Raw genomic sequence first — 20222 nt, forward strand, 5'->3', positions numbered from 1 at the left:
TGGTTGTATATATAGGTTTGTCACTATTTGCCCAGGCAGGCGCATTATGTGATCCATGAGAGCAGCAAAATAACCAGACTATACAACGGTGATGGGATAAAATTAGGCCAAATTGTTTTTGACACCAGCAGGCAGTGGAAGGGTTGGCATGGCATTGGGTCCAGGATCAGTTCATCATTCCACAAGCCCCATGTTGATGGAATGGAGCCACTGGGTTTGGATTGCTCCAAACCTGTACGACAGGAGTTGGCCCATGTTGAACCTTGTGGTACAAGCCAAGCAAGCAAGTTCTCACTGAGGGACCAGGGTGCAGATTCCAACCAGGCAGATACCGAAGCCATGCTTGAGGTTGCCATGGTCAGTCCTCCCCATAGGCCCCTTATGGCCCCCCATACTATGTTTATCCTGTCCAATGCCATTTCTGCCCTCATACAATGTTCTTCTGCCTAACAAAGGAAAGCCTTAATTTCACTGAGGGAAAGGCGGAAAAAACCCAACCAAGTGCCAATCAGGTTGAGAGAGAAAAAAATCCTGTAACATGCGACTCAAAATTGCTCAGTGAAGGCTCTAACCCGAGGGTTGGTGGGCAGGAAGCTCTCAAAGCAAAATGGCTGTGAGCTCCAGAGGAACCAGCCTTATACAAGCTTTCCCCTCCCCTCTTCAGCAAGGGCTCATGGGACAGCTTTTTCCTATGAGCACATCACACTGGGAAAATACTGGGCAAAACCTTGCCCAGTATTTTGCTGCAATCTATGGGCTACAGTGCCACTGGACAAAGGCGTCCCGCATTTACTGGGCACGGAACAGGGCATAATGTATACTGCAACTATTTCAAGTTTTTAAGTCCTGGAGAAATCAGTCAGACTATTGTACCCTATGGTTTATTGTTACTATTTATCAAAAGCCAATTGACATGCTTTATCATCTTTCTTTTGAAAAGTACAGTAAAATGATACATTTTCTTGGCTCAATTTCCATGGGTAGCTTTGTAGAGGCCTTCTTTAATCAACACAACAAACTCTCTGCACAAAACTTGCGTGCGAGTCTATTTATCAATGACATGTGGACACCAAGAATAGAACCCTTTCTCTCCCGGGTAATAAGACCTCATGCGTCTGATAATAAATTAAATGTTGAGTAAGTTGATGCAAAAGTAACATTTAATGTTAAAGGCATCCTTTTATCGTGATTTGTTGTTGAAAGCAGCTGCAAGTTTTCGGTGTGCTATAACCGGAACATCTCTTTTCCCATCTTTTTTGCCCAACCACTACTGCCCAACCACTATTGTAAGAAAATAAAATAAATTTTTCATACTAAAAGAGATTGTGAGCTTTTCAGTTGCTAACTCTTAATTCCAAAATACCAGGGTAGTAGCCTGCAGCATATTATGCTAAGGGAGATCTTTCATTAGAATCTCCTTTTTTACACTACTGTGAAAAAATGATCATGCAATGCACCCTTGGTAACCACACCTTGTCTGTAGGCAGGTGGTTTGTTTTTTTGTTTTGTTTTACTTAAGCTTGGATGAAGAGCTTGTTGCAGTGCACAGGGAGTGGTATATTTGTTTTACTAGCCCCCTATTTAATCCATAGTGCAGTTGCCAACTACAATGAAAGGTGCTCTGTGTCATGGATAGTTTCAAGGCAAATGGGCTAAGAATAAAAAGTTGGACCTGCCAGTTGGTGCAAGTGCTTTGGATAAGATCTCAAGAGGCCTGTTATGAGCCAGTTAGGAACTTGGACTCAGTCCTCTGACTTGCAAGACATTTGATAGCATGTCGAACCTGATAGAGGTTGATGGTAGTTGTAGCTCAATGACAGCTGGAGGGCCACACATTCCTGATCCCTGAAATAATCTCTAAATGAATAACTGAAATGTTACTCATTGACAGTTGCATGTGAAGACCCCCCAAACCACCCTCAAAATAAAGACACAATAGACGCAGAACTTAGTTTAAGGTTTTTGGCATTAATTTTGGCCACAACTTTACTGATTACAGCATGTGAGTGGTTGCTTAGGCATTGGTTCCAGACTACCTGAACCTGCACAGTGGCAGGAACAGGACTGACATTGGGCACCACCATATGTCAGTAAGGGAAAGCATCCTGGGGGAACGAGAAGCTGGCTTCGACCTCACAGCTCACCCCAGATGCTCCCAGGGGCTCTGGCGTGGCCCTAGTCCCTTGACAGGGTTTGTACAAAAGCAAGGCAACCCCCTGGATTCCTTTAATGGAATTCCCTAGCAGCAGCGATGGAGGGGCAGGCACAGCCAACCACTTCCCCTCCACAAAACACTGAACCAATGCCTAACCACCAACCTTACGAAGTTTGCTACATGGTAGGCAAAAACCAAGTGGCACCAGCTAAATAGCCAAATGGCAAAATTCCTACCAGGCCCCTGCTCCAGAACAGGGGATGACCTCCAAACAGGCATAGCAAGGCCAAAGAACAGCCCTAAATATAGGGTGGGAAGGCGGGTGATCCGATGCATGTCGCAAGAAAGAGAAAGCTCCCAGCAATGTGCAGCAGCTTAAATAGCCCCTTGGTAGCTAATAGACGACCCAACAGGCCAAATTTCTGCCCCAGCAACCGAAGGGCAACCAATGGGGTGTTGTGGCTATCCAAATGTTCCCGCCCCACAACAGGGAGGCAGTTTAGGTGATCTCACTGCAACACGTGCCCTCCATGATGGAGGACACGATTTATGGAAAAGTAGAAAAAGTAGAGATAGTAGTGTTGACATTTTAGGTACAGTGAACCAGTTCATCTCTGAGTTCTAAAACATTGGGATAAATTATGATTTGTTTTAACAACAGGATAACCATCCAGCAATTTTATAACCATAGGAACAAAACTCAATGGAAATAAAATTTAAATAGGAGCCTTTAGGCTTAAGTTGAACTTGCTCTGTGGTAGTTCCACTGAAAGTAAGTTAAAACTAGTGCCCTTTGCAGGGACCAAAATGAGCAAATTCTGGAAGGAAATAACTTAAATATATAAGTACATTTTCTTCAAAGAGCCTTGTGCAACATAATTTATAGTCCAACTATGCTTGTTACAATTTGTTGTAACAGCAACGTTTACTTGGAAGAATTAAAAAAAATCAAATGCTTTATAAGTTTGTTTTTAGAATATTTTTATTTTAAAAATTCTGAGCAGAAACCTTGAGAGCTCATATATACAGTCTGGAAAAATATTCAAGAGGAGACAAAGAGCAACTGCTACTGTAATAAGTAGCAGAGAAAGGTGTCTTTTCTTAGAGATGCTGGAACCCCAAATATACAACAATTTACTAGTAGCAGCAATTATAAACTAATCAATTCAGTTTGAAGCCCAATCCTGGGCATGTTTACTCAGGACTAACTAGATATGTTGGTGGCCCATCCATGTAGGGATGGGTAGGAATTCAGAAAATATGACTTCCAAAGCAGACTCACCTGATCTGCAGCTTTCAGGCTAATGTGTGGCTTGAGGGTTGGTCCACTTCCGAATCTAGATGGCTACCTGATTTTGTGACGAGTTGGCCCAGGGCTGCTAACTCTCTCTCTTTTTCTTTTATTACAGATAGCAGCCATCTGGAGTGGGTAGTGTGCACTGCTCTTTTTGCATGTGTTAAAATAGGCTGCTGTGCCCCCTGGGAGTTCCAGAACCCAATACACATCATCGTCATCATCAAAGAATCATAGAGTTGGAAGGGACCCTGGGGGTTTCTAGTACAACCCTCTGCAATGTAGGAATATCAGCTAAAGCATCCATGACAGATGGCCATCCACACTCTGCTGAAAAACCTCAAAGGAAGGAGAGTCCATCACCTCTTGTGAGAGTCTGTTCCACTGTTGAACAGCTCTTCCTGTCAGAAAGTGCTTCCTGATGTTTAGTCGGAATCTTCCTTCTTGTAACTTGAATCCTTTGTTTTGGGTCCTGCCTTCCAGAGCAGGCGAAAACACGCTTGCTCCATCTTCCATGTGACAGCCCTTGAGATAATTAAAGATGGCTGTTGTATCTCCTGTCAGTCTCCTCTTTTTCAGGCTAAACATACCCAGCTCCTTCAACCATTACTTAGAAGGTTTGGTTTCCAGACCTCTGGTCATCTTGGTTGCTTTCCTCTGCATATATTCCAGCTTGTCAACATCCTCCTTAAATTGTGGTGTACAGAACCCAGGTGTGGTCTGACCAAGGCAGAATAGAGCAGGACTATTGCTTCTCTTAATCAGGGCACTTTATCAATGCAGCCTAGAATAGCATTAGCTTTTTTGCTGTTGCATCACACTGTTGACTCATGTTAAGCTTATGGTCTACTAAGGCCCCTAGGTCCTTTTCACATCTACTAATGGCAATCCAGGTGTTTCCCCATCTTATATTTGTGCATCTGGTTCTTCTTACCTAAGTGTAGAAATTTACATTTGTCCCCATTGAAATTAATTTTGTTACTTATGGCCCAGCTTTCCATTTATTAGATTTCTTACCCAGCCTTCATTGTAAAGTCCCAGTGTGGATTGAGGCAATTTGAAAATGCATATTTAAATTAGTACAGTGGTATCTTTGGTTGGGGACGGGATCTGTTCCGGTGCTCTGGTCAGATCCCGAGGTTTTCGCAACCAGAGGGACCACTTCTGCGCATGTGTGCGGCGCGGTAGAGCATTTCTGCACATGTGCACATGGCGAAACACTTCTGGGTTTGCCGCTTTCACAACCTGAAGTTTACGTTACCCAAGGGTAATGTAAGCTGAGGTGCTGCTGTATTTTAAAAATAGCTAAAACAGATATTCCACCTGTATGTGGGGAAACATGACTTCCCCATGGAGCAACTGAGGGTGATCATTCTTTTTCAGTGACCCTAGCAGAGCTCCATGGGCCCTGACAGCAGAAAAATGAGATATGGGGGCAAGGCTAGGGGTGGGATTGTGGGCTGGAGAGGAATTCCTCCTTCACCTGTTAATCTACTCAATTCTTTAAATGTTAAGCTACTTCACACACACACCCCCATTTGCGGAAAGATGCATGTCAGCCTTGGAAGTGGCCTTAGAGGTCTATGCAAATGGTTGAAATTTATTCCTTTGTTGTTGTTGTTTTAAAAGCTGAGGGAAATAGTGAGGGTTTAAATGATTTCTGAGACACATGCTGTCAAATTTTCACATCTCACCAACCCTAAGATCCATTTTCTTGCATTTTATGTGAAATTTGGTGTGTGTGTTGTTTTTCAAAATAAGTTTTTACTGAACCTATTCATGCCACATTTTCCACGTGAAACTGCTTAATATGTTTGATGTCAGCGTTTGGAAGCTACATTTGAAAAAGCTTCCTCATTCTGCAAATTGCCGAGTATTTAGTTTCATTTTTGTTTTGTAAATATAAATCAAGTTTCTGTGAATATAATTACAGCTAATTAATGTTTGTGATTGCATGTTAAAATGTTGTTGTAGTCATTCGCTCCTTCATTTATTTATGCTTTGTTTGATGCATTGGAATTTTGGCTGCATAGTGACTGAATGATCAAGTACCTGATTCTTGTAATAGGTGGAGGGCTCTCAAATCAGTCTCTCTGGAGTTATTTAGCTGGTACCAATTACTCCCTCATGGTAAACAATCAAAGTGCTTGTATCTGCAAGCAGTAGATAACCTGGAAATCAAATATATCTGCTGTATACAGATCCATAAAGAGATTGTCCTGACAGCTAAAAGATGTGATTGCACATAACACTCGCTATATCTCTCACACAGCCTAACAGAGGCAGTTGTGGCTATCTTGGTGTGAAAGAAAATGTAAGAGAGGAACTTACTACTGGGAATGCAGGGTTAAATCTTGCCTCAGTTTACATATCTGTTGGTCAGTCCTTGCAAAAGGAACAGCCACTTAAGAAATAAGTGGTGTGCATGTAACAATATAAAGGAATTAACAATAATGCACAAATGTAATCAGCAAAATTACAAAGCAAATACATACTGAGATTGGCTAATGTCATTCTCAGGGTGGACTCTAGGCTCGGGTCTGGGTCTTAAGTATATATAGACGGTTTACATTTAAGGGCAAACTTACAAAAGCCACACTTCTGAAATATATGATTCAAAATCCACACTTTGAATTTTGCCATGCAGTTCTTCAGCTAAGTAATGTCTACAAAAACACATAGGCTAGGGTAAAGTGTTAGTGAATGCATGTGTTAGTGAAAGTAGCAAACAAAATGTATTATATTAGGGAATGTTGCTTTGAAAAAAATGTTTGCATTAGGCAAAACGGCTTACAACATGTGTATTAGGAAACATTCACACAAAAATGCTGATGAATTTTCATGAAGATTTAAAGAAAATCACATATTGACATGGAAACGTGGGGAAACGAACTTAAGCTTGGAAAAATGAGAAAGTGGGACTGACTGGGAAATTTACCAGAAGCGGCTTAGTCATGCTGGCCACATGACCCGGACAAACGCTGGCTCCCTTGGCTGATAGAGCGAGATGAGCATTCAGCTCCAGAGTCGTCTGTGACTGGACCTAACGGGCAGGAGTAACTTTACTTTACATGAAGGCCCAGCATCACATATGAGTAGAGAATTTGTGCACAATTCAGCCCATGTGCAGGATACCTCCACTCCTATTGGGAGGGGAAGGATCAAACTGGGTGAAACATGTTTGCCAGTTGCCCAGCTCGCAGATGATGCCAGAGGTGGATTTAGGGCAGCACGAGTCTAGGAGGGCAGCTTCTCAAAGCCCAGTAAGCACTTGCCCAGCTTTGGGAAGGAGGTGTGAGGGCTCTGACAGGGTCCCAGAGTCCTCTTCCCTCCTCCCCAAAGCCATGGGCCATGCCAGAGCCCTGCACCTCTTTCCCAAAGACTGACTTAAGCCAATGCTGTGAGGGCTGGGAGAAGGGCATCAAATGTTGGCCTCACACAGGGCAGCATATTACCAAGGGGTGGACCTATTTATATAATGTTGGGCACATCTGAGATCCCACCCCAGTTTTCATCTCCTGAAGGATGTCACTGGGAGCCCAATGTTTGCACAAGGCTGGTACACGCTGTGTGACAGACTTGCTACATTGCTTCGATAAGTCATAACTTGTTGCCTTTGTTTCATTTTCTGTTAAATTTCATTTCCTTTTCCTTTTCCTGCTTCTCTTAATAACCTAATGAATATAACAGGGTTGCCTGTCTTTTTTCCTTCCTGATACAATGCCCATTTAAAAACTGCTTGCTTATAAACTGCCATACTTTAGAATCCTGCTAATGAAAACTGGAGCAGTGTTTTGATTATGCTACCAGCTGGAATAACTATGGTCTCTGTTGCAACTACAGAAATAATAGTTTCTGCTGAATTATTTATTTGCAAGGATTAAGTTTGAATGGATACCATAGGAGGTAGCTTTGAATGAGTTTAAGCAATAGAACAACAATGTCATTTACATCCCGGCTTTCTGAAAAAGTGTAGTTTTGATGGCCTTTTACCAACCTTCTGCTAGTGTAATGTATATGTAGCTATTTTTAATTGAATGCCTTATTGCGGATGCCAAAAATATGCAAGTAAAACATCCACAGTAATGTGTAAGGATTTTAATTAGTTTAAAGACAGTGGCCTGTCTCCAAAGATCCTCATATTCAGCCACTGAACAGTTGGTCAGTGTGGTCAGATTTGACAGCACAAATTATCTAATTGGACTGGAGAACAGAAGGGAGACCTGGGTGCAGGCCTGCCCTAAACAGGTGATCCATCTACACCTTAAGCCTCCATTGAGTAAGAGGGGGGGCTATGAATGCAGACCTGAGCACAGAACTTTATCACAGAAACACATAAGACAATCTAAAAGGTGATTCATACACCAGTCCTTGCTGGATTGGAGTGCAAGCATTTAAACCTGTTGATAAAAGCTACTGAGAAAACCATATATACTGCCAATTTGGCCTCAGATGAAACCATGTTTCAGAATGCACCAGCAAAACAAATAATTCAAATCAAATCCACACTAGATGGTTATAATAACTAGTCCGCAAATATTAGATACAAATAAATGACACATTGGATGTCTCATTGCCATGAATATAGTGTCAATATCATAATGCCATTACAGTGGATGTTCGGGTTGCAAATGTGATCCGTGAGGGAGACATGTTCGCAACCCACAGTGTTCACAACCCGCAGCGCCACGTCTGTGCACGCATGGGTTGCAATTCAGCACCTCTGCACATGCGCAAAGTGCAATTTAGCACTTCTGCACATGCACTGAAACCCGGAAGCAACCCGTTCCAGTACTTCCGGGTTTGGCGTGGTGTGCAACCCAAAAAAGCGCAACCTGAAGCGTCTGTAACCCGAGATATGACTGTATACAAATCTGATGTGATCAAGGTGATGGAGTAAAGGTTACTACATTTGGGGCTTTTTAGTTTAAAGAAAAGGCAAGTAAGAGGGACACAATAGAGGTGTGTGATGTACGTGGTGTGGAAAAAGTGGGTGGAAGGGAAAATGTCTTCTCATAATATTAGACCTTGGAGTTATCCGATGAAGCTGATTTTGCAAGATTCGGGACTGAGAAAATAAAATACTACTTCACACAGTGCATGGTTAAAACTGGAATTTGCTCTCAAAAGATACAGTGATGGTCACCAACCTGAATGACTTTAAAAGAGGATTAGACAAATCCATGGGAGGTAAGACTATCCATGGCTTTAAGCCACAGTGACTATATTCTACTTCCACTGTCAGATGTAGTATACCTGTGAATGCTAGCTGCTAGGAATCATGGGTGATGAAAGTGGTGTGCTCAGGTGCTGCTCATGGGCTCCCCTGGGACATCTTGTTGGCCACAGTGGGAACGGTGCTGAACTTGATGGGCTTTTGGACTAATTTACCAAGCTTTTCACATGTTGTTTCATACGAAATGTGGCTTGTAGATCTGAGATCTGAGTCAAATGTCTCCTGAACCCACAGGGGTTCCCCAGTCCCTGGTGCTGAGGGCAAACCGATGGTCCTATACTTAAGGAAATGGACAATTCTGCTTGTGTAAGAGATCCAATTGCAATGTGCATTTCCCTTTTTTTTTCTTAAAAAAGTGGGAGGACACATATTGGAAAAGACCAATATATGATGTACATGAACGGTCTGAAAGTAAGCAATGCAACCATTTTACTAGAGCTAAGCATGCCATGGGTTGGTCAGTATCTGGATTAGGGTCTGCTTGGCACCCTGTGTACGTTACTTTAAGATCCATTATGGAAGAAGAAGAAGAAGCCTGCAGGTTGTACAGAAGTGTGTTTACTGAGCCAGATTCTCTTCCACAACAGAGTTGGAGACCACCAAGAGTCAAGTTGGTTGTGCCTAAGAGCGTCCCTGAAGACGCCTCTGCATTTGGTAAAACATGTGGGTCTCAGTCAACACACATCTGTGTACCTGGAGACTTTCAGCTGTGCCTCCTACCTTTGGTACCTTCCTGCTTTTCTTTTCTATTTGCCAACCCACAGGCAAGAGGGATTTAGGGAGACACTGGCAGGTGAAGCAGTTATCATGCTAGCTGTCCATATGTGTGCATGTAGGAATATGTATACTGACTGTTAGTGCCCTCTTCAAAAGCTAGTTGCTGTGTTGAGGACTAGATTATTATTATTTTTAATCATTGTTTGAAAAGCTCTGTCGATTGGACATGCCTTGAATGCTTGATGCTGCACTACTGCATAGCTGGATTGTATCAGATCATCATTTGCCTAGAAAATATCATGTGTGGTATATTTTGTAATAATGAGCAAATGAGATGAATGCCAAGTGCATTTGAATACGATCAATTTGTTGTTGTTTTTTGCTATTTCCTTTCTATGCTGAACAGTTTCTTATACCAGATCAGGGGTGGGGGGAATCACATCATTAAACAATAATTTTCTGAATTTTACCATTTCATTTAAAAAGAACGTACTTATTCAGGACACTAACGCTTTCCATGAAAATGGCTCTTTAGTACATAAGTGGCTATTTTCCCTTGCAGCCTGACTTCCTGTGGGTTTGACTGCAGAATAGCAGGTGTACTATTCCAAAGTGTCTTTACAAGTGGCTCAGCAGGGTCTCTGTGCTGTACATCCACGGGAGACAGCTCATCTGTTTAATCCTTATGTTTTAGTCAACCTTCCTTATTATGTGTGCAGGGCTCCAATGCTCAGCTGGATTTTGACTTTCAGAATGAATTGATGGAGCTCTTTGATCTTTGCTGTGTGTTGCATCTGTTTCATCTTTCATCCTAATGCACGATCTTCCCAACTCCAGCTTTATTTTTTCCACATGAATTCATCATGTATATTTCTTTTACTTTGCTCTCCTATTTCTTTGCGTTCCCTTCTTACGTGCATTGAACTTGATGCGGCCTCATTTGAATATGACAGCTGTTTTGTATATGTAATTTAAGGATGCACAAGATGGCCGAAGAAATGTATGCTTAATTGGGAGGAACATTTAACACAAGTCAAATCTTTAAATGAGATGAGGAACCATCTAAAAAACAACAACAACAAAACCCCGGACAAATTCTTGTAGACATTTCATGTGGTCATTATCAAGAGAATGACTATATCATTATATAGTCTCCCATAAACATGGGATAACTTCTGCCTATTGAGAGGGAGGGAGGAATATAATAGAATTAAATAGACATTTAGCAGTGCCATCCTATACCTGCCTGTTCAGAAGTAAACCCCATTGAGTTCAACAGGAATTACACTCAGGCAAGTGGACACAGGACTGCAGTTTATGTTACTTTATTTGCTATTATGTATTATTGTGATACTTATTAAATATCCTAGGAAACTGCCCTCTTATTTAGGAACTGAAATGCAGTGCAGTTGTATTTTTCTGGCACAGTAGTATGTTGACGGAGGTAGCAATCTGCCTCCAAGAAGATGGAGATTGGATCGGCTTCCAAAGTACTTTAATTTCATTGATTGGCCAATATTGGTCTTTACATTTGGCGCAATATTAGGATTCAGTGTATTTTAGAAGAGTAGGTCTACAATGATCCAGTAAATTTCAGGAAGACTTTTACAAACCCTCTAGCAAATTTTCCAGACTTGTTTTTCGAGCTCGCCTTAGAGCTTCAGGTCTAGGAAAGATATTTCTACCTTCCTTCATGTACCTTCCAGATAGGACTAGGGAAGACCCCTGCCTGAAACCCTGAAGGATTGCTGCATATTAGCTTAGACAATACTGAAACAGATGAGCCAATAACTGTGCATGTGACTATATGCAAACTTCTCCTACGCCCATATAGATAGTTGTCTAGGACTTAGATTACAAATTCTAAAATACTTGAATTTGTTTGCTTCAGGTACAATATTCCTGATAGCTTACTTACTGTTTAAAAATGAATGTGTATTGAGAGTGCATTAGTGGCAGATTTGGTGGGACGTGGGTGGCACTGTGGGTTAAACCACAGAGCCTAGGACTTGCCGATCAGAAGGTTGGCGGTTCGAATCCCCATGATGGGGTGAGCTCCCATTGCTCGGTCCCTTCTCCTGCCAACCTAGCAGTTCGAAAGCAGGTCAAAGTGCAAGTGGATTAATAGGTACCGCTCTGGCGGGAAGGTAAACGGTGTTTCCGTGTGCTGCTCTGGTTCGCCAGAAGTTCTGGTTCGGCTTAGTCATGCTGGCCACATGACCCGGAAGCTGTCGGCCAATAAAGCGAGATGAGCGCCGCAACCCCAGAGTTGGCCACGACTGGACCTAATGGTCAGGGGTCCCTTTACCTTTACCAAGGTGGGGTGGGGTGGCAGGTTGGGATTGTGAAGGTGCACCAGTGGAGCCAATCTGATGCTTCTGCTGGTGCAACTTGACATCACAACCACCCTGTTTCACCCCCATTCAGATACCTTGCATTGATACTGGTGTCGGAAGGGCAGGTCCACCTTCCCTTCCCCAGATGCTGCTGGTAAAGTATATGAAAAATCCAGAGGCCAGGTGTAATGTGCTAAATTTATCCCATATACAATAGACTATTGCAGTTCCTTTCTGTTTTTGGGTAATAAATGAGATCGTCCATAACACACTTAACTGCAAAACTTAGACTGCTATGCCAACCTTACATCTCTATGTTATAGAGGAAGATATGGAGTAAGAGGGTTCTTGAAACATACATATACAAAGCTCTGGAGAGATAATGCCATACACATGACTATATAGCTTATTTCTTACTCAAGGACTTCTTCCCTGCCATGAGCATATCATTTATTTTCATAAGATGGCTGGTTGAGGCAGGTAGGAATTAATAGGAATTTCAGTTGTTTTTGAAAGGATCACACTATTTCAACAAAGATGATTCCTAGTGAGTTCTTCTTAATCCTGAAGACTTCACAGGGTTCACTGGTTCCTTGGCTGTTACTATCTTTATGAGCCAGGGTGGATGTTGGCGCTGAACTGTAGCAATAAATGACAAATAGCAGAGCAAATTAATACCTATCTGTCTCCATCAATCAGAAACACGTGAGAACTTCTTCCCTGAAAGGCAGTGGGAAAGGGTGCAGAACCTTAAAAAGGAACCATGCTACTTTTTATGTACAAAGAAATGACTATGACGATTCTAACCCATACCCTGCTGGCAGGTGTTAGGAAGTTGTGGTGTTCCTCTTCTGGGCTCCATGGAGTGGGGGACTCCAGTGTTGTGGAGAACCCCAGTGCAGCCACTGAAAGCGCAGGCCAGTGCACACTCCCCTTGGTGGTGGTCCCACCAGCAATAGCTCTTGTAAGGTTGAAAAAAGGGTCATTACAGAGGTTGGGTAGAGCACAGCAGGACTGGCAATGGATCTGCTGGATTCAAAGCCAACCCAAGGGAAGTGATTTGATTGCATATGCTGCATGACACCCCATGCCAGACCCAGTTAGGATTGCTCTCATGCCCTAGGTACACACACAATAAGAGGCTGCACTCCTAAACATTTGTACTAGGAAGTAAGGCCCACTGGCTCCTGTGTAGCCAACATTGTTAGCTATCCTAATATAACTCTGCTGTTGAATTTGTGTGTGTAGCACTTTTATTTATCTGGCCTGTAGTCACTTTGGTGCCGCTAATGCAGCGGTTTGACTTCACCCTCGGAGGGGCACTCCATTGTCTCTCGAGACAGACAATAATAGATTATCTGGATCTATTGGATGTTCCCCAAGCCATTCAGATACCTGAGAATTTACTCGGCTTGAGTTACATATTTGTTTCCATAAATATGACACTCGCTCTATGCAGTGATTTCATAATGAGCCCTGGAAAAAGACACCATGCTTTCAGGTGCAATGCCGTGCTAATGGGGAAAAATAGGCATCTGGTATCTGTAGATTCTTTCCCTCCATCATTGCTACATTTCTTTGGACAGCTCTCTCTCTTGCTCCCATTCTCTTTGGCAATCTAGGGGTGAAACTTTTCATTCCAGGAAAACTGCTTGTATGGTTCTACAGCAGCATGATTGGTCTCCTGTGTAATTTTGGAGCTTCCCTCTTTAAAGACTTCCTTTCTCTCTCTCTCTCTCTGTACTTGTTCCTTTCCCTTTATTGTCTTTCTTCATCTCCTACGTTATAGTTTTGAATTTCAACTTTTTTAAGGTTTTGGAAGCATTTCCTTAAATTTCCATTCATTTTGAGGGTTTTCTAGGTCGTTTCAGCCCCTTAACCACTTTAATTCTGAAACAGTCACCAAACATATTAGTTCATGTTGCATTGTATGTACACATATTATTTATATTGCAAATTGTAAGACAAAACCGGGTTGGGGGAGGGTAATTTTGCACAACAGCTGTTTCAAAACTTTTGCAGCTGGGTCATTATTACTTTAGTTTGGAAAATGAAGGGTGTAGGTCAACTTGGGATTGTGTGTGTGTTTATATCTAAATGCTCCAGATGTAAGCTTCCTTGGATTTTTAGAAAAATAAGTCTAGAAACATTTTAAATAAATAAAAAGGATGTTCTAAAAATAGTAGAATTTTATACTTGCATGGTTGAACTAGTTTTCTCCTGGCATTTTAAATGCAAGGCAAAATGCAGGTCATAACCAATTTCCACAAGTGTTTTGACTTTCGCCTCAAGAATAGAGATGGGTTGCATACTTTTTATGACAACTTTAGAAAGAACCAAGTAAATTGCTTGCCTCATAATCCTTAAAGTGCAGCAACATAGCTTGCAGGACCAGGCATGAAAGGCTTACAGAAAGAATATTTTGATTCCGAGATATGAATGATCGCTGCTAGCAATGACTAGTCAGAGTGGAGTATCACAGTGTGTGTTTACTGTAACTCCTCTACAAGTGCTAATAGTACTTGAAAAAGTGAGATAAATTTTGCATTGCTCTGTAAAATCATCCTAGTCAGGGAAAGCACTTATATCCAATTTTTGAAATGTAACTCTCAGCATGCTGTTTTCTATCAAACTGTGATATTGGGTGATAACAAAAGTTTCTTTATGTTGCACATGCTTATTATTATTTTTTTGTTCTTGAATTTAAATGACCCAGAATCTGCTGAATAGTTATTTTATTTTCATGACACGTCTTGCAGTAAGGATTCAACCATTTCCCATAGTTATCCAATTTTTTTTGGTCCGCTGTTTTAAATTGATGTATTTAGTATTTTTCAAGAGTGACAGTGAAATGTTAACTATCACTTAACTTACATTTATTTAGAAGGGAGCCTTCCTGTAACAAGATTACGGTAGAATTTAGGTGCCTGTTCCACTTGTTGGAGTCCATAGGCTGTCAGACTAGTTAAGATGGAAGGTGCCTACAGAGAAGACTTTAATGAAAGCCAACTGCTTCTGTGGGCCCAATTAAGACTACCCAACTGTAAAACACAGCCCTCTGGGCAGAGTTGGACTGCTCATTTTGGGAGCGGGGGGGGGGGGGAGCAAAGGGAATACCTAGTGTCATGGTTAAAAGGGAATTGTCTTAATGTTCAAGGGTTCTACCTAATCTCCTAAATTTTAAGTATGTATTATTAATAAGGTTAGCACTGATGTCCCTCAGTGCAGGTTTACATATGCACCACTGTCTGAACTTGAAGCCCCGGTAACAGTTCTTGAGATATGGATGTGCTCTTGGTCCCAAATCAATCTTGTCATTCCTCAGAAAGCAATGAAAGATAATAAGTACTATTCACCTGATTGCCTTCCTGCTCTGAGACAGCTGCTGACGCTTGTCTTCCTGATAACCAGGACTTTCAGATCTAAGGCAGGGATAAAGAAAAGCCGGGAGCTTGCTGAATCTAAATTTGACAGTCGATGGCAGTGTAGAGGGGTCAGGAGGGATAGAATCTCTGACACGTATAAGAAAGGAACAAAATTTATCTGCTCTGGTTGCAATGATTAGATGTCTCGTTGTCTGGCTTTCTTATAGTGGATGATTGATCGTGCCCGCCAGCTGCCTAATATCATAATTAACAAAGTTGCTACCGTGTCTGAGAAGTTTAATCGAAAAAAATTGCCAGCAGTATGATGCCATTGTCGCCCACAAAGATCACAAGCGTGGCAGAGTCGACTTTTGGACTAATGGAGCTGCAGAACTATGTGGCTGGAATGAGAAGCACCGTACCTGAATGGCTAATGGTATGTCTGTTTTTTCACAATTGCATTTCCGCTCTTCATTTTCCTTTTGTGCAGTCTAAGAAAGCATGGATTTTCATTTCAGGATGTCATGGGGTACCTACATTAATATTTGATGTTTCTTTATCTTTGTTTATTATCTGCATAACAAGTTTTAAATATCCTGCCTTTGTTAATTATTGTGCCAAACATTATTTAAATCAGCTGTGAATGTGGTAATTGCTGCTATGGTTCAGTGTCCCCCTCCCTCTTTTTCTAGCTGCTAATAGGTTCTCTAAGGTTTTTCCTCTTTTTGCCTGCATATATCTTTAAATGTATGATGCATAGCCTAGACCTCCTGGTATTATGCTAAGGAATGTTGTTAAAATATACACGTTTATGTATCTCCTTATGCATATAGAGGTAACAATACATGGTTAACAATCTTGACTCCAAATACCTCAAACCGTTTAAGAAATAATCACATATCACAGTTCTTTATTTGAAATATTTATGTGTTTTATGGGTAAAAAATTGCTTTGCAGATCTCTTTCTTCTTTGCAGTTGTATTTTCTTCCTTCTTTGTGAGCGGTATTTGCTCACATAGTTGTCCCCAGAGTACATGTTGCTATTGCCAAGCTAACATATGACTCTGAATATTGACATTGATGGTTCTGTGTATGCGCTCTGCAAAACAAAACAACAAAAAAACAAAAGAAAGAAAGAGAAATAATGGGAAATTATTGAAAAATAAAGACAAAGGAAACACTACTGGATTTATGAAACAGGACATGAAAACTTGAAATAAGAAAACATTGTATATAAAGCCTACATACTTTACCACTATTTTCATTTAATAAAGCCCATGGCATAAAAAGGGATATTTTCTTGACTTGTTGAGAATTATAGAAGAAATTGTACATTTAAACAAAATTTGAAAATAGTTTCTACTGCAGCTTAAGTGAATATGCAGTAGCTATTGTGGTGGGTTGTCATTCTGATCACAGAAATATCTCTGAAAATATTCTATTTCACACTGGGCTCCCCCCCCCCCCCCGTTACAGTATGTCTGTCATTTGCAGATTGTATAATATATTAAAACATTATTGATCCCATTGTATATTCACTAAGACTTTTAAGGATGATTCAGTAAGTATTTCATATTGGTAATTTATACTGTCTGGTCAAATTTAGTGATTTATTTTTTAATTCCTAGAAGAAGAAAAACAGCAGTGGCGGCTGATATTCTTCCTTTACTCAGGATATTGTTCTGAACTGAAATACTATTTCTTGATCTGAAATGTGCTTTCCACATCATCAGTTATAGGTAAAAATGTTAACCTTGCCTGGCATTTTTATTGTTCACCACTGGTTTTTAAAAACTCAATACTTTTCTTGGAAACAAAGAATGGTGTAAATATAGAAGTAAAAAAATCAGATTAGTGATGCAAATTTCATACAGAAGGAAAGATTATGCTACTAGAACAAGTATATTGTTGTTTTAATCAGCACTCCCATAATAATTCATGTAATTGAGACTTAGGGCATTGTTAGAACTCAGCTGGAGAACCAAATGTCTATATGGATTACAGGAGGAAATGCTAAAGCAATGTCACAGCAGATGTGTCTGGCTTTTAACAGGATTAATTCCTGGGATATGTAGCAATGAACTGCTTGTAATAGTTTCAGAGGAACTAATAATTTTGAGAAATATGTTAATAGCAAATGTGCTAATATAAAGGGCTAGAAGATTAGCGATGCATTCTTTTGCACTGAAATAAGAATATAATAAATGTCTCCCAGGTGACTCAGGCTACAGCAATTTTTATTGGAGATTAAAGCTTGATGGACCTTTGCTCGGGTGATTAACCCTTCAGAAATTAAAACCTAGTGCTAAAGTATTCAGTCCAATTTAAATGCAAACAGAGAAAAAAAAAAGGTTATCATTCAAGTTTTTAAAAACCTTTTAATTTTCTTTTTTCCTCCTCCCCTATGTCATTGAGAAGATAGACGCTAGTAAAAAGGAACATGATTTAGTTTGGACAAAGCTGTTCAAATGGCAAAATCGCTTTCCAGAATTCAGAGAAGAATATTGTTCAAAGGAATTTCAGAAGTAAGCGTGAGCCTGGGATGAGACAGGTAGGACAGTAAACATTATCTGTTTAATATCTCTTAATATCAAGTTTAATTAGACTGTGTTCTTGCAAGTTGATTAACACTGGTAATTAATTTGTTAATGTTGCAGCCTAGCATAGAAAATGTTTCAAGAGTTTAACTTGTACGAAGTATGAAAGTCTGCTTTTAAAGCTGACAAACTATTATGGAACATGTTGAGTCCATTAATTCACAGAGGCCTAAAAATAACATCTACATACTTTCCCAGGTTAAGGAAAAGAATTTTAGGATAGCTTTATAATAAACTTTTGGAATAGTCCTTGCTAGCAGTCATATACCACTGGTGATATTCAGTTGGATTAAACAGAATAGTTCCATTGGTTTCAATAGGTTTACACATCTTTGAACTAATGTTTGTAATCACTTGTGTTATCTTTCTGTGATTCTGCATAGGTTATACATTGGTATTGACAATATGGCATTACTGCATTCTAATTGAACTGGTGCAATATTTTGGAATTCCTAGCTTCATTCCTTATGAAATTGAAGTTTCTTTGCAATATTTATGTTCAATGTATTTGTTTGTTAGCTTGTTTATTATATTTGCAGGCATCAGCGTTCATTTCTTCTCATAAACTTTCATGAGTCATTTTGGGATTTTGATTTAGCACTTCCCACGGATTAAAGAAAAAATCATAAAATGGCATGGAAAGGAAATATGGAATATTCACTTTACTAATGTCCAAAATGTTGATGAAATGCCATAATTTCAAGTTCATTATAAAATCTTCTCTTTTTTTTGTAGAAAAATTAAACTAAAAGCAGAGTGAAAAATAGGCTCATTATGTAATAGAAATCAGTGGTTTAAGAGTATGGAAATAAAACACATATTTGGGGTACATATGTTTTAAGCATTATAATGCAGAATTTGACTGCTGAATCCCTTCTGGTATTATTATTATTATTATTATTATTATTATTATTATTATTATTATTATTATTATCAGTTCACCTGCTATTACATAGGAAAAAACAAGATGAGTTGAGGTTGTAATCCTATATTTACTTACCACACAGCAACTCTACTTCTGTCTAGACATGCATACAATTGTGCTGTATGCTAGTAATTCTCAAACTGGTTTTTGTGTGTGCTTCCTTGAAGCATGTTTCTCCACATCCTCCTATATTCCATACTGACACCTCAAGAATCTTGCTAGCATCATTTTACATATGGATCTGCCATATTGCACCTGACCAGCAGGATAGTATAGAGGAAGCAACTTTTCATAGTTCTCCTTGGGACTTGGCTATACAGCTGCAAATAAAACATTTTAAGTGTGCTTTAAGTGCAATATACAATATGACACTAGATGGCGATGGTGAGTCTTATGGAAAATTCACTGTATTTTAAAAAAAAACACTTTTTCAAAAAAAGCATTTTCAGAATGGTTTTTATATGTGTGTAGATTCCTCCCAAATTAACTCTTTTTGCATCCTGTAGCTAGTGTGGTGAATCTAGTCTGCAGGTGTTAGTGTGTATACATAAGACAGGATGCAAAGCTCCCCAACTAATTTGCATGCAAAACAAGCAGACAAAAACCCACTACCACTCTCTCCAGTGTGGACAAGCAGAAATTTTCTTGAGGCTTTTCAGAGTCACTACTGCGCCTTTAACTAGAAACTTCCTCATTGGAGTGTCTGACACAAACTGCTTCATGTTCATTGTGGCATAGCATAGCTGGTTAACTAGTTCTTCTTCACCAACAATGGGAGTTTTAAATTGCAGGGTTTTTTTCATTTCTTTAATTTTCTTTCATTTCTTTTTGACTGTGAATAGTGTCGTTTTACTTTTTTTTTTTTTAAGTGGAAGCTTGGGGAATTGTACAATTATGGGGAAATTAAGAGGTAATTCATCACTAAAGTCACAAAAGGCAGCTTCTAATTAAAATTCCAGGTGATGTTTGTTGAGTGGAGCTTACTCTAATAATAATAATAATAACAACAACAACAACAACAACAACAACAACAATAATAATAATAATACTCCACCCGTCTGACTGGGTTTCCCCAGCCACTCTGAGTGGCTTACAGCAGATATGAAACATAGTAAAATAGTAAACATTAAATGGATACAGACCATTAAAAGGATACATGCCCATTTCCAGAAACTATAACACAAATGTAGGAGTTAGTTAAGGGACTCGGGTGGCACTGTGAGTTAAACCACAGAGCCTAGGACTTGCCGATCAGAAGGTTGGCAGTTCGAATCCCCGTCACGGGGTGAGCTCCCGTTGCTCGGTCCCTGCTCCTGCCAACCTAGCAGTTCGAAAGCACATCAAAGTGCAAGTAGATAAATAGGTACCTCTCCGGCGGGAAGGTAAACTGTGTTTCCGTGCACTGCTCTGGTTTGCCAGAAGCGGCTTAGTCATGCTGGCCACATGACCCGGAAGCTGTACGCCGGCTCCCTCGGCCAATAAAGTGAGATGAGCGCCGCAACCCCAGAGTCAGCCACTAATGGTCAGGGGTCCCTTTACCTTTACCTTTAGGAGTTAGGTGGAGCCACAATTTTAGTTCTACTTCTACAAATGATTG

At 40.3% G+C, this 20222-nt stretch overlaps 1 protein-coding gene across 2 annotated transcripts in view; it reads left to right on the top strand.

The window, feature by feature from the left end:
- LOC310743392 (uncharacterized protein) overlaps nucleotides 1–20222 on the top strand; it is a 105259-nt gene that overhangs the window by 50279 nt on the left and 34758 nt on the right. For both annotated transcript variants that reach the window (XR_014538989.1, XM_083573606.1), the window contains 3 exons: nucleotides 15331–15539; nucleotides 16732–16842; nucleotides 17522–17654. The gene's annotated coding sequence lies outside the window, so the exon portion shown is untranslated. The remainder of the gene's footprint in view (nucleotides 1–15330; nucleotides 15540–16731; nucleotides 16843–17521; nucleotides 17655–20222) is intronic.

The sequence above is a fragment of the Podarcis filfolensis genome (genome assembly GCF_964270895.1).
Source record: "Podarcis filfolensis genome assembly, chromosome: 10".
Classification (NCBI taxonomy): domain Eukaryota; kingdom Metazoa; phylum Chordata; class Lepidosauria; order Squamata; family Lacertidae; genus Podarcis; species Podarcis filfolensis.